This window comes from Halichoerus grypus, chromosome 11 (assembly GCF_964656455.1).
Source record: "Halichoerus grypus chromosome 11, mHalGry1.hap1.1, whole genome shotgun sequence".
NCBI classification, from domain to species: Eukaryota; Metazoa; Chordata; class Mammalia; order Carnivora; family Phocidae; genus Halichoerus; species Halichoerus grypus.
Genome location: NC_135722.1, coordinates 20,636,402 through 20,648,137, shown reverse-complemented (window position 1 = coordinate 20,648,137; position 11,736 = coordinate 20,636,402).

The window sequence follows — 11,736 nt, the reverse complement described above, 5'->3', positions numbered from 1 at the left end:
TTTGTTCTTCTCATCTTCCTGTGAATTGTTTTCCTCCCCTGTGAAGCCCCAGGCCCCAGTGCTTCTCAGGATGGCATATAAGCCTCAGTTGCCTGACTATCTTTGGGTCTCATGTCTTTGGGGTTCCCATATCTCAGAAGAAAAAGAAATTTATTTTTCTCCTGTTAATTTGTCTTATATCAATGTAATTATTAAACCAGCCGAAGAACCTAGGAAGGAAGAAAGTTTTCTGCCCCTACACTTGCTATGTGCAGGGTACTCTGACAGGGATTGGAAAACAAAGATGAAGAAGACATTGCCCTTTATTTTTAACAAGCTCATGGTCTAGTCAGGTGTACATAGTGTTTTAACAGGCCTTATCAAACATGCTTAATGGACCATGTTTTAGACTATGCTAAAAAAAAGTAGATAACACTTTAAAAATTTAGCATAATGATAAAGGAAAATGGAAATTAATGACTATTTCAAAAGTGTTTATGTACACTTTTTTTTCATTTTATATAAAAAAAAAGTTACCCATTTCCAACTGGAAATAAGCACATATATATATGTCTGCTAATCCAGATTCCTGTCTTGAGTTATATTAATATAAAGCACATTTGCAGGTCTGAAAATGTGTATATTTCGTTTCAATAATCCATTTTTATGATATTCAGTTACTACTCTTCAAAAGGAAGTATTATTCTGAAGATAGACTTTAGGTAATCATAGATTAAATAAATCTAGTCTGAAAATGTTACTATAAACATGGAAAATTCAGATCTATTGGGTCAGCTTTGGCTTGTTGATAAATGGTGATTTCAAATGAACCAATCATCAGAACTCTGTGGTATAGCGTTGGTTTTCTCTCTCCAATAGTTTCTTCCCATTCTGCTAGGGCAGAGCCCTGCAGTGCTATTGGTCTTGCTCCTTCATATTGGTGGTGACAATCAGAACAACCCATCCCTCTGTTCTCATTCATTTTCCAGTGGTAAAAATGTGACCAATCCACATTAATCAGAGGTCTTCCTTAGGACCTTTTTCTATAACGGAAACTGGCAGAAAAGTGTTCTCTTTCTGTTCATGAGGCTATATTGTATAAAAGCCAGAAACAGCATGTGACCATGGTCTTGGATTTGTGGAGACAGCTCTTCCAAGAGAATGAAGTCAAAACAAAGAGAAGTGGAGATAAAAGACAAAGAAAAAAAGAGACCAGATCCAGTGCAAAATCAAAAGGCCTGATGATGATATTCCTGCATCTAGTCATTAATGAAATCAGTTCCACCCCATCTCCTTTTGAAGTTTGCTTCATGTACCCTTTCCACTTAAAGGTAATTGAACCAGTTTTCTGTTACCTGGCTCAAAATGAGTCCAAATACATTAGTAAACATATGTTCCAAAGCTATTATAAATTTACAGAATCTGCTCAACAGTCTTTGTTTATAAAAAGACTGTTTCCATTGACTTCCTTAAGCCTGTGATAGAATACAGCTGCTCAAATGTTCTAATTGTTGAAACACTTAAATATCAATTACACAAAAGTCTAAGACAAGTAGTGTTTATGGAATATGACACAAAAATAAATGAAACTTAGAATACTTTGTTTGAGGCTATTGTATTAAATAGATATATGAGGAAATAGGATTTTTTTTTTGTTTAAAAAAGTTAAATGTGGGCGCCTGGGTGGCTCAGTCGTTAAGCGTCTGCCTTCGGCTCAGGTCATGATCCCAGGGTCCTGGGATCGAGTCCCACATCGGGCTCCCTGCTCGGCGGGAAGCCTGCTTCTCCCTCTCCCACTCCCCCTGCTTGCGTTCCTGCTCTCGCTATCTCTCTCTCTGTCAAATAAATAAATAAAATCTTTAAAAAAAAAAAAAAAAGTTAAATGTATTTTTTTTTTAAAGATTTTATTTATTTATTTGACAGAGAGAGACACAGCAAGAGAGGGAACACAAGCAGGGGGAGTGGGAGAGGGAGAAGCAGGCTTCCCACTGAGCAGGGAGCCTGATGTGGGGCTTGATCCCAGAACTCCGGGATCATGACCTGAGCCGAAGGCAGATGCTTAACCAACTGAGCCACCCAGGCGCCCCAAATGTATTATTTTTGATATTAAATATCTTTTTTTTTTTTTTTTTTACTTTGACTTCAAATTTTACCTAAACCACTATGGTAACAATTTCAAAATCCCATGGATTTCCACTGACCAAGTAATTACAGCGACTTCTTTTTATATAATAATGTCTATTTCAAAGTGCTTCAAAATACAATTTGTTCTACTTGATCAAAAATCTGGGAAGCATATATCATTCTTGAGAATTTTATCAGAGTGAGAACAGACTTGTCCAAGGACAAAATACTGCTAAATGGCTTTACAAAAAGGAAAATTTGGGTCTATATTTCCAAGCTGAGTGTTCAATAACAATGATCTTGAAGCATGGAGTTGTGGTCATTTACATAGATGTTAATCAGCTAGGGAAACTGAAATAACTGCAATGATAATTATAAAAGCATTGAATGATAATGTATATATATATATATATTGAGATTCAGATCACCTGCCATCCATACCACTTATACTATGCAAGTACCATTTCAAACCTAAGCTGAAGATCAGCTACTAAAGTCACTTCAAGTTGTCAATGCTTGTTGAACAGAACTACATTAAAGAAAGTCTGATTTGTTCATATATATCTACTTAATTATTATTATTATTATTTTTTAAAGATTTTATTTATTTATTTGACAGAGAGAGAGATAGTGAGAGCAGGAACACAAGCAGGGGGAGTGGGAGAGGGAGAAGCAGGCTTCCTGCCGAACAGGGAGCCCGATGTGGGACTCGATCCCAGGACCCTGGGATCATGACCTGAGCCGAAGGCAGACGCTTAACGACTGAGCCACCCAGGCGCCCTCTACTTAATTATTTTATAAGTGACACAGTACCTATACATAAACATTCCAAGCAATTTTGATGTGATAGAAAAATTACAATCTCCGCTGAGCTACTTAGTAACTATACAATCAAGGTAAATTGTAACATGTATTGTAAAAGAACAATTGCACTGGACACTTGCTAAAAATAGTAAGGAAGACTTTATTCCAGAGGATTATAATAGAGGTCAAGATTATTGTAACTGGGGAGAGAGATGAATTCAAATTAGCAGAAGAAGAGGCTGAAGGATTTTTAAAAGCTGGAGTTAGTTAATGGGAAAATACAGGAAAATATTAGGGGAGGAGATTGGTGAACGAGACTAGTTCACTGTGTCTGCCAAAACATCCCTTATCAAAGTTAGATTCCTACCCTCTCAGAGACTAGAAGATAGGGGATCTACCTTTATTGATGATTGCATTTCAAAGGGATGGCTGCCAGGTCCTTGAGAAAGACATTCCTGGGTTGTAAAGAATGTATCACATATGCATTGGAGAATTAAATGAAAAATATGAAATTTCTTAATAAATAGAAGTATCAATGTGAATCTAATAAAGCTCATATCCTATAACAATCAAAATTATTGCAATATAGAAGTAGGATATAAATCAACAAACTTACTTCTATTTTCCCACATTTTCAACCCTTTTGGCCATCTTTAGATTTTTGAAGTTTTATTTTATTTCCAGTAACAATATATTATAGAAGAAATAAAATGTATATTTTGGAATTAGTTGGAACTGAGTTTGAATTTCATTTTTACATTTACTGGTAACTTTACATAAGTGTATTAAATTTTTTGAGTTTCTCCTTTTCATATGTGCTATGTGGCAGGATAAAATTATTTGGAATAAAATATATACCAGATATGAAACAACAAGCAAAGAGTAGGCAATGTACTTCCACATATACCTATGGTTTTATAAATGCTGTTTTTCCTGAAATTCCCTTCCCTGCCCTGTTTGTCTGGCTGTCTTCCTGATCTTCACAATAAGTCAGCATTATTTTCTCTTCAAAAGCCATCCCCGTTTTCTTACCTCCCACCCTGTGTTGATTTTTATGCCCCTGAATATATCTGGCACTGCACTGTTTAATAGACTAATAACTCTGACAAAAAATGAACAAGTTTTTAAAGAATTATTGCTTAAGTGTTTCTAGTCCAAAATGATTTTATGGACAAGTTAGTTTTTCAAATAGTTAAGAACAAATAATTCACAGAACATGTAAAAATGAAGAGTTTTTCAATTGATGTTATGACTCTGGCATAATCTTAAAACCTTAAATAAGAAAAATAATAGCAGAAAATAAAAGAAAATTTTACATGTCCACCTCCTTATAAGTACATATAAAATATTTCAAATAAAATAACAACCCATAACTGAAATAAATAATAACATATGAAGAGAAGAGCAAGATGGCGGAGGAGTAGGAGACCTGGATTTCATCTGGTCTCAGGAATTCAGCTGGATAGGGATCAAACCATTCTGAACACCTACAAACTCAACAGGAGATTGAAGAAAAGAATAGCAGCAACTCTCTGAACAGAAAAGCGACCACTTTCTGGAAGGTAGGAAGTGCGGAGAAGTGAATCCGAGGTGATATTCGGGAGGATAGACAGCGGGGGAGGGGGCCTCTGTCAGCCGCTACCAGCAAGTGATAGAGCCACGGAGCACAAAATTGGAACTTTTAGAAGTTGGCTCCACTGAGGGACGTCGCTCCAGTGGCTAAGCGGGGGTGGAACCCTCGCTGGGACAGTGTAGTCTCAGGACACTCTCAGTCACAGAAAGACCGGGGGTGCCTGAGTGCAGCAGAGCTCCCAGGTATCTGAGCGGGGAAGCCGGCTACAGAGGCGGAGCAAAGGAGTGGGCTCTCAGCTTGGGGATGCCATAAACTGTGATCCGTGGCACAGTCGGACCACTGCTCTTCTAGCAGGGACCCAACAAGCGGCAGATCCGGGGAGACTCCCCATTCTCCCCCGGGAGGAGTGGCTCAGGAGTGCACTGCAGGAATCTGCTGGGTTTGGAGACTCCACACGGGGTCCGGTGCCAGAGATAGAAACGCTTGGTCACAAGCTGGGTGAGCACGGAGTGCGGCTGGGGACTGGGGAGATGGGAGTGATTGACTGCTTTTCTCTGGGGACACATTAAGGAGTGGGGCCCCGAGTTCTCGGCTCCTCTGGGACTAAGATTGGGAGGCCACCATTTTCACTCTTATCCTCCAAAGCTGTACAGAAAGCTTGCAGGGAACAAAAGCTCAGGAGAGCAAACCCGAGCAGATTGCTTAGCCCGGACCCACAATGGCAAGGCAATTCCGCCTCTGGCAAAGACATTTGGGAACCACGGTAACAGGACCCTCCCCCAGAAGATCAGCAAGAACAGCCAGCCAAGACCAAGTTTACTGATCAATGAGAATGGCAGAACTCCAGCACTAGGGGAATACTGTACATAGAATTCATGGCTTTTTCCCACTGATTCTTTAGTCTTTCAAAGTTAATTTTTTTAATTTTCTTTTTTTTTAATTTTTCTTTTTCCCTTTTTCAACCAACATCTTATCAATCCCTTTTTTAAAAATCTTTTTTATTTTTCATTTTTAGAGTCATATTCTATCCCTTCATAGTAGTTAACCTTATTTTTGATATATATATAAATTGTTCTCTCTTTAAAATTTTGGGATACAGTTTCTTCTAACAGACCAAAATATACCCTAAATCTCTAGTGTATGGCTTTGTTCTAGTCTCCTGCCTGATCACATTCTCTCCCTTTTTTTTTTAAATTTCTCTTCTTTCTTTTTTCAACCAACTTATCAATTCCTTTTATAAAACCTTTTATAATTTTCATCTTTACAGTCATATCCATCCCTTCATCATATTTACCCTTATTTTTGTACATATATAAGCTTTTCTTTCTTTAAAATTTTGGGAGGCACTTTCTTCTAACAGACCAAAATATGCCCCAAATCTAGTGTGTGGCACTGATCAATTCACCAGCCTGATCATATTTGATCATATTCTTTTTTTTTTTTAATCTTTTTCTTTTTCTTTTTCTTTTTGCTTTCTTTCCCTTTCTTTTCCCCCAGTTTCAGGTCTCTTCTGATTTGTTTAGTGTATATTTCTCTGGGGTCATTGTTACCCTGTTAGCATTTTGTTCTCTCATTCATCTATTCTCCTCTGGACAAAATGACAAGATGGAAAAAATCACCTCAACAAAAAGAACAAGGGGCTGTACCGACTACCAGGGACCTAATCAATACAGACATTAGTAAGATGTCAGAACTAGAGTTCAGAATGATGATTATAAAGATACTAGCTGGGCTTGATAAAGCATGGAAGATATTAGAGAAACCCTTTCTGGAGAAACAAAAGAACTAAAATCTAACCAAATGGAAATCAAAAAGGCTATTAATGAGGTGCAATAAAAAATGGAGGCTCTAACTGCTAGGATAAATGAGGCAGAAGAGAGAATCAGTGATATAGAAGACCAAATGATGGAAAATCAAGAAGCTGAGACAAAGAGAGATAAATAACTACTGGATCACAAGGGCAGAATTCGAGAGATAAGTGATACCATAAGATGAAACAACATTAGAATAATTGGGATCCCAGAAGAAGAAGAAAGAGAGAGAGGGGCAGAAGGTATATTGGAGAAAATTATAGCAGACAACTTCCCTAATTTGGGGAAGGAAACAGGCATCAAAATCAAGGAGGCACAGAGAAACCCCCCTCAAAATCAATAAAAATAGGTCAACACCCTGACATGTAACAGTAAAACTTACGAGTCTCAGAGACAAAGAGAAAATCCTGAAAGCAACTTGGGACAAGAGGTCTGTAACCTACAATGGTAGAAATATTAGATTGGCAACAGACCTATCCACAGAGAACTGGCAGGCCAGAAGGGTTGGCATGATATATTCAGAGCACTAAATGAGAAAAATATGCAGCCAAGAATACTATATCCAGCTAGGCTGTCATTGAAAATAGAAAGAGAGATAAAAAGCTTCTAGGACAAACAAAAACTAAAGGAATTTGCAAACACAAAACCAGCCCTACAAGAAATATTGAAAGGGGTCCTCTAAGCAAAGAGAGAGCCTAAAAGTAACATAGACCAGAAAGGAACACAGACAATATACAGTAACAGTCACCTTACACGCATACAATGACACTAAATTAATATCTTTCAATAGTTACCCTGAATGTAAATGGGCTAAATGCCCCAATCAAAAGACACAGGCTATCAGATTGGTTAAAAAAACAAGACCCATCGATATGCTGTCTGCAAGAGACTCATTTTAGGCCCAAAGCACTTCCAGATTGAAAGTGAGGGGGTGGAAAACCATTTACCATGCTAATGAACACCAAAAGAAAGCTGGGGTGGCAATCCTTAAAATTAGATTTTAAACCAAAGACTATAATAAGAGATGAGGAAGAACATTATATCATACTTAAAGGGTCTATCTAACAAGAAGATCTAACAATTGAAAATATCTATGCCTCTATATTGGGAGCAGTCAATTATATAAGGCAATTAATAACAAAAGCAAAGAAACACATCGACAACAATACAATAATAGTGGGGGACTTTAACACCCCCCTCACTGAAATGGACAGATCATTTAAGCAAAAGATCAACAAGGAAATAAAGACTTTAAATGACACACTGGACCAAATGGGCTTCACAGATATATTCAGAACATTCCATCCCAAAGCAACAGAATACACATTCTTCTCTAGTGCCCATGGAACATTCTCCAGAATCGATCACATCCTAGGTCACAAATCATGTCTCAACTGGTACCAAAAGATTGGGATCATCCCCTGCATATTTTCGGATCACAATGCTTTGAAACTAGAACTCTATCACAAGAGGAAAATGAAAAGAACTCAAATACATGGAAGCTAAAGAGCATCCTACTAAAGAATGAATGGGTCAACCAGGAAATTAAAGAAGAATTTAAAAAATTCATGGAAACAAATGAAAATGAAAACACAACTGTTCAAAATCTTTGGGATGCAGCAAAGGCAGTCTTAAGAGGAAAGTATATAGCAACACAAGCCTTTCCCAAGAAACAAGAAAGGTCTCAAATACACAACCTAACTCTACACCTAAAGGAGAAAGAACAGCAAATAAAACCTAAACCCAGCAGGAGAAGAGAAATAATAAAGATCAGAGCAGAAATCAATGAAATAGAAATGAAAGAACAGTAGAACAGATCAACAAAACTAGGAGCTTATTCTTTGAAAGAATTAATAAGATTGATAAACCCTCTTCCAGACTTACCAAAAAGAAAAGAGAAAGGACCCAAATAAATAAAATCATGAATGAAAGAGGAGAGATCACAACCAAAACCAAAGAAATACAAACAATTATAAGAACATATTATGAGCAACACTATGCCAGCAAATTAGATAATCTGGAAGAAATGGATGCATTCCTAGAGATGTATCAACTACCAAAAGTGAACCAGAAAGAAATAGAAAACCTGAACAGACCCATGACCACTAAGGAAATTGAAGCAGTAATCAAAAATCTCCCAAAAAACAAGAGCCCAGGGCCAGATGGCTTCCCAGGGGAATTCTACCAAACATTTCAAGAATTAATACCTATTCTTCTGAAACTGTTCCAAAAAATAGAAATGGAAGGAAAACTTCCAAACTCATTTTATGAGGCAAGAATTACCTTGATCCCAAAACCAAAGACCCAATCAAAAAGGAGAATTACAGTCCAATATCCCTGGTGAACATGGATGCAAAAATTCTCACCAAAATACTAGCCAATAGGATCCAACAGTACATTAAAAGGATTATTCACCACGAACAAGTGGGATTTATTCCTGGGCTGCAAGATTGGTTCAACATCCACAAATCAATCAATCTGATACAATACATTAATAAAAGAAAGAACAAGAACCATATGATACTCTCAATAGATGCAGAAAAAGCATTTGGCAAAGTACAGCATCCTTTCTTGATCAAAACTCTTCAGAGTATAGGGATAGAGCGTATGTACCTCAATATCATAAAAGCCATCTATGAAAAACCCACAGTGAATATCATTCTCAATGGGGAAAAACTGAGAGCTTTCCCCCTAAGGTCAGGAACATGGCAGGGATATCCACTATCACCACTGCTATTCAACATAGTACTAGAAGTCCTAGCCACAGCAATCAGATAACAAAAAGAAATAAAAATCATCCGAATTGGCAAAGAAGTCAAACTCTCACTCTTTGCAGATGATATGATACTTTATGTGGAAAACCCAACAGACTCCACCCCAAAATTGCTAGAACTCATACAGGAATTCAGTAAAGTGGCAGGATATAAAATCAACGCACAGAAATCAGTGGCATTCCTATACACTAGCAACAAGACAGAAGAAAGAGAAATTAAGGAGTCGATCCCATTTACAATTGCACCCAAAACCATAAGATACCTAGGAATAAATCTGACCAAAGAGGCAAAGGATCTGTACTCAGAAAACTATAAAATACTCATGAAAGAAATTGAGGAAGACACAAAGAAATGGAAAAACGTTCCATGCTCATGGATTGGAAGAACAAATATTGTGAAGATGTCGATGCTACCTAGAGCAATCTACATATTTAATGCAATCCCTATAAAAATACCATCAACTTTTTTCAAAGAAATGAAACAAATAATTCTAAAATTTGTATGGAACCAGAAAAGACCCTGAATAGCCAGAGGAATGTTGAAAAAGAAAACCAGAGCTGGTGGCATCACAATCCTGGACTTCAAGCTCTATTACAAAGCTGTAATTATCAAGACAGTATGGTACTGGCACAAAAACAGACACATAGATCAATGGAACAGAATAGAGAGCCCAGAAATGGACCTTCAATTCTATGGTCAACTAATCTTCAACAAAGCAAGAAAGACTATCCAATGGAAAAAAGACAGTCTCTTCAACAAATGGTGTTGGGAAAATTGGACAGAGACATGCAGAAGAATGAAACTGGACCATTTCCTTACACCACATACAAAAATAGACTCAAAAAGGATGAAAGACCTAAATGTGAGACAGGAGTCTACCAAAATCCTAAAGGAGAACACAGGCAGCAATGTCTTCGACCTCAGCCACAGCAACTTCTTCCTAGAAACTTCGCCAAAGGCCAGGGAAGCAAGGGCAAAAATGAACTATTGGGACTTCATCAAGATAAAAAGCTTTTGTACAGCAAAGGAAACAGTCGGGCGCCTGGGTGGCTCAGTTGGTTAAGCGACTGCCTTCGGCTCAGGTCATGATCCTGGAGTCCCTGGATCGAGTCCCGCATCGGGCTCCCTGCTCGGCAGGGAGTCTGCTTCTCCCTCTGACCCTCCCCCCTCTCATGTGCTTGCTCTCTCATTCTCTCTCTCTCAAATAAATAAATACAAAAATCTTTAAAAAAAAAAAAAAAAGAATTGTTTAAAAAAAAAAAAAAAAAAAAAAAAAAAAAAAAAAGGAAACAGTCAACAAAACCAAAAGACAACCGACAGAATGGGAGAAGATATTTGCAAATGACATCAGATAAAGGGTTAGTCTCCAAGATCTATAAAGAACTTCTCAAACTCAACACCCAAAGAACAAATGATCCAATCAAAAAATGGGCAGAAGACATGAACAGACATTTTTCCAAAGAAGACATCCAAATGGCCAACAGACACATGAAAAAGTGCTCATCATCTCTCGGCATCAAGGAAATACAAATCAAAACCTCAGTGAGATACCACCTCACACCAGTCAGAATGGCTAAAATTAACAAGTCAGGAAATGACAGATGTTGGCGAGGATGCAGAGAAAGGGGAACCCTCCTACACTGTTGGTGGGAATGGAAGCTGGTGCAACTGCTCTGGAAAACAGTATGGAGGTTCCTCAAAAAGTTGAAAATAGAGCTAACATATGACCCAGCAACTGCACTGCTGGGTATTTACCCCAAAGATACAAATGTAGGGATCCAAAGGGGTACATGCATCCCAGTGTTTATAGCAGCAATGTCCACAATAGCCAAACTATGGGAAGAGCCTAGATGTCCATCAACAGATAAATGGATAAAGATGAAGTGGTATATATATACAATGGAATATTATGCAGCCATCAAAAGGAATGAAATCTTGCCATTTGCAATGACATGGATGGAACTGGAGGGTATTATGCTGAGCGAAATAAGTCAATCAGAGAAAGACATGTATCATATGACTTCACTGCTATTAGGAATTCTTAATCTCAGGAAACAAACTGAGGGTTGCTGGAGTGGTGGGGGGTGGGAAAGATGGGGTGGCTGGGTGATGGACATTGGGGAGGGTATGTGCTATGGTGAGTGCTGTGAATTGTGTAAGACTGTTGAATCACAGATTTGTTCTGAAACAAATAATACATTATATGTTAAAAAAAAAGAAGGTAGTAGGAAGGGTAAAATGAAGGGGGCGAAATCGGAGGGGAAGACGAACCATGAGAGACTATGGACTCTGAGAAACAAACTGAGTGTTCTAGAGGGGAGGGGGATGGGGGATGGGTTAGTCTGGTGATGGGTATTAAAGAGGGCATGTACTGAATGGAGCACTGGGTGTTATATGCAAACAATGAATCATGGAACACTACATCAAAAACTAATGATGTAATGTATGGTGATTAACATAACATAATAAAATTTAAAAATAAATAAATAAATAAATAAAAATTAATAATAACATATGAGAGTCAAAAAAAGGTTTATTTCATAAATAAATCTGATTGGGAAATATTTTATATAATTCATCACATAAATACATCAAAATAGAATAATAGACATACAAACTTTATAAAAATGCTTTAAAAGCATTTGATGAGATGTAGTGTCATTATTATTAT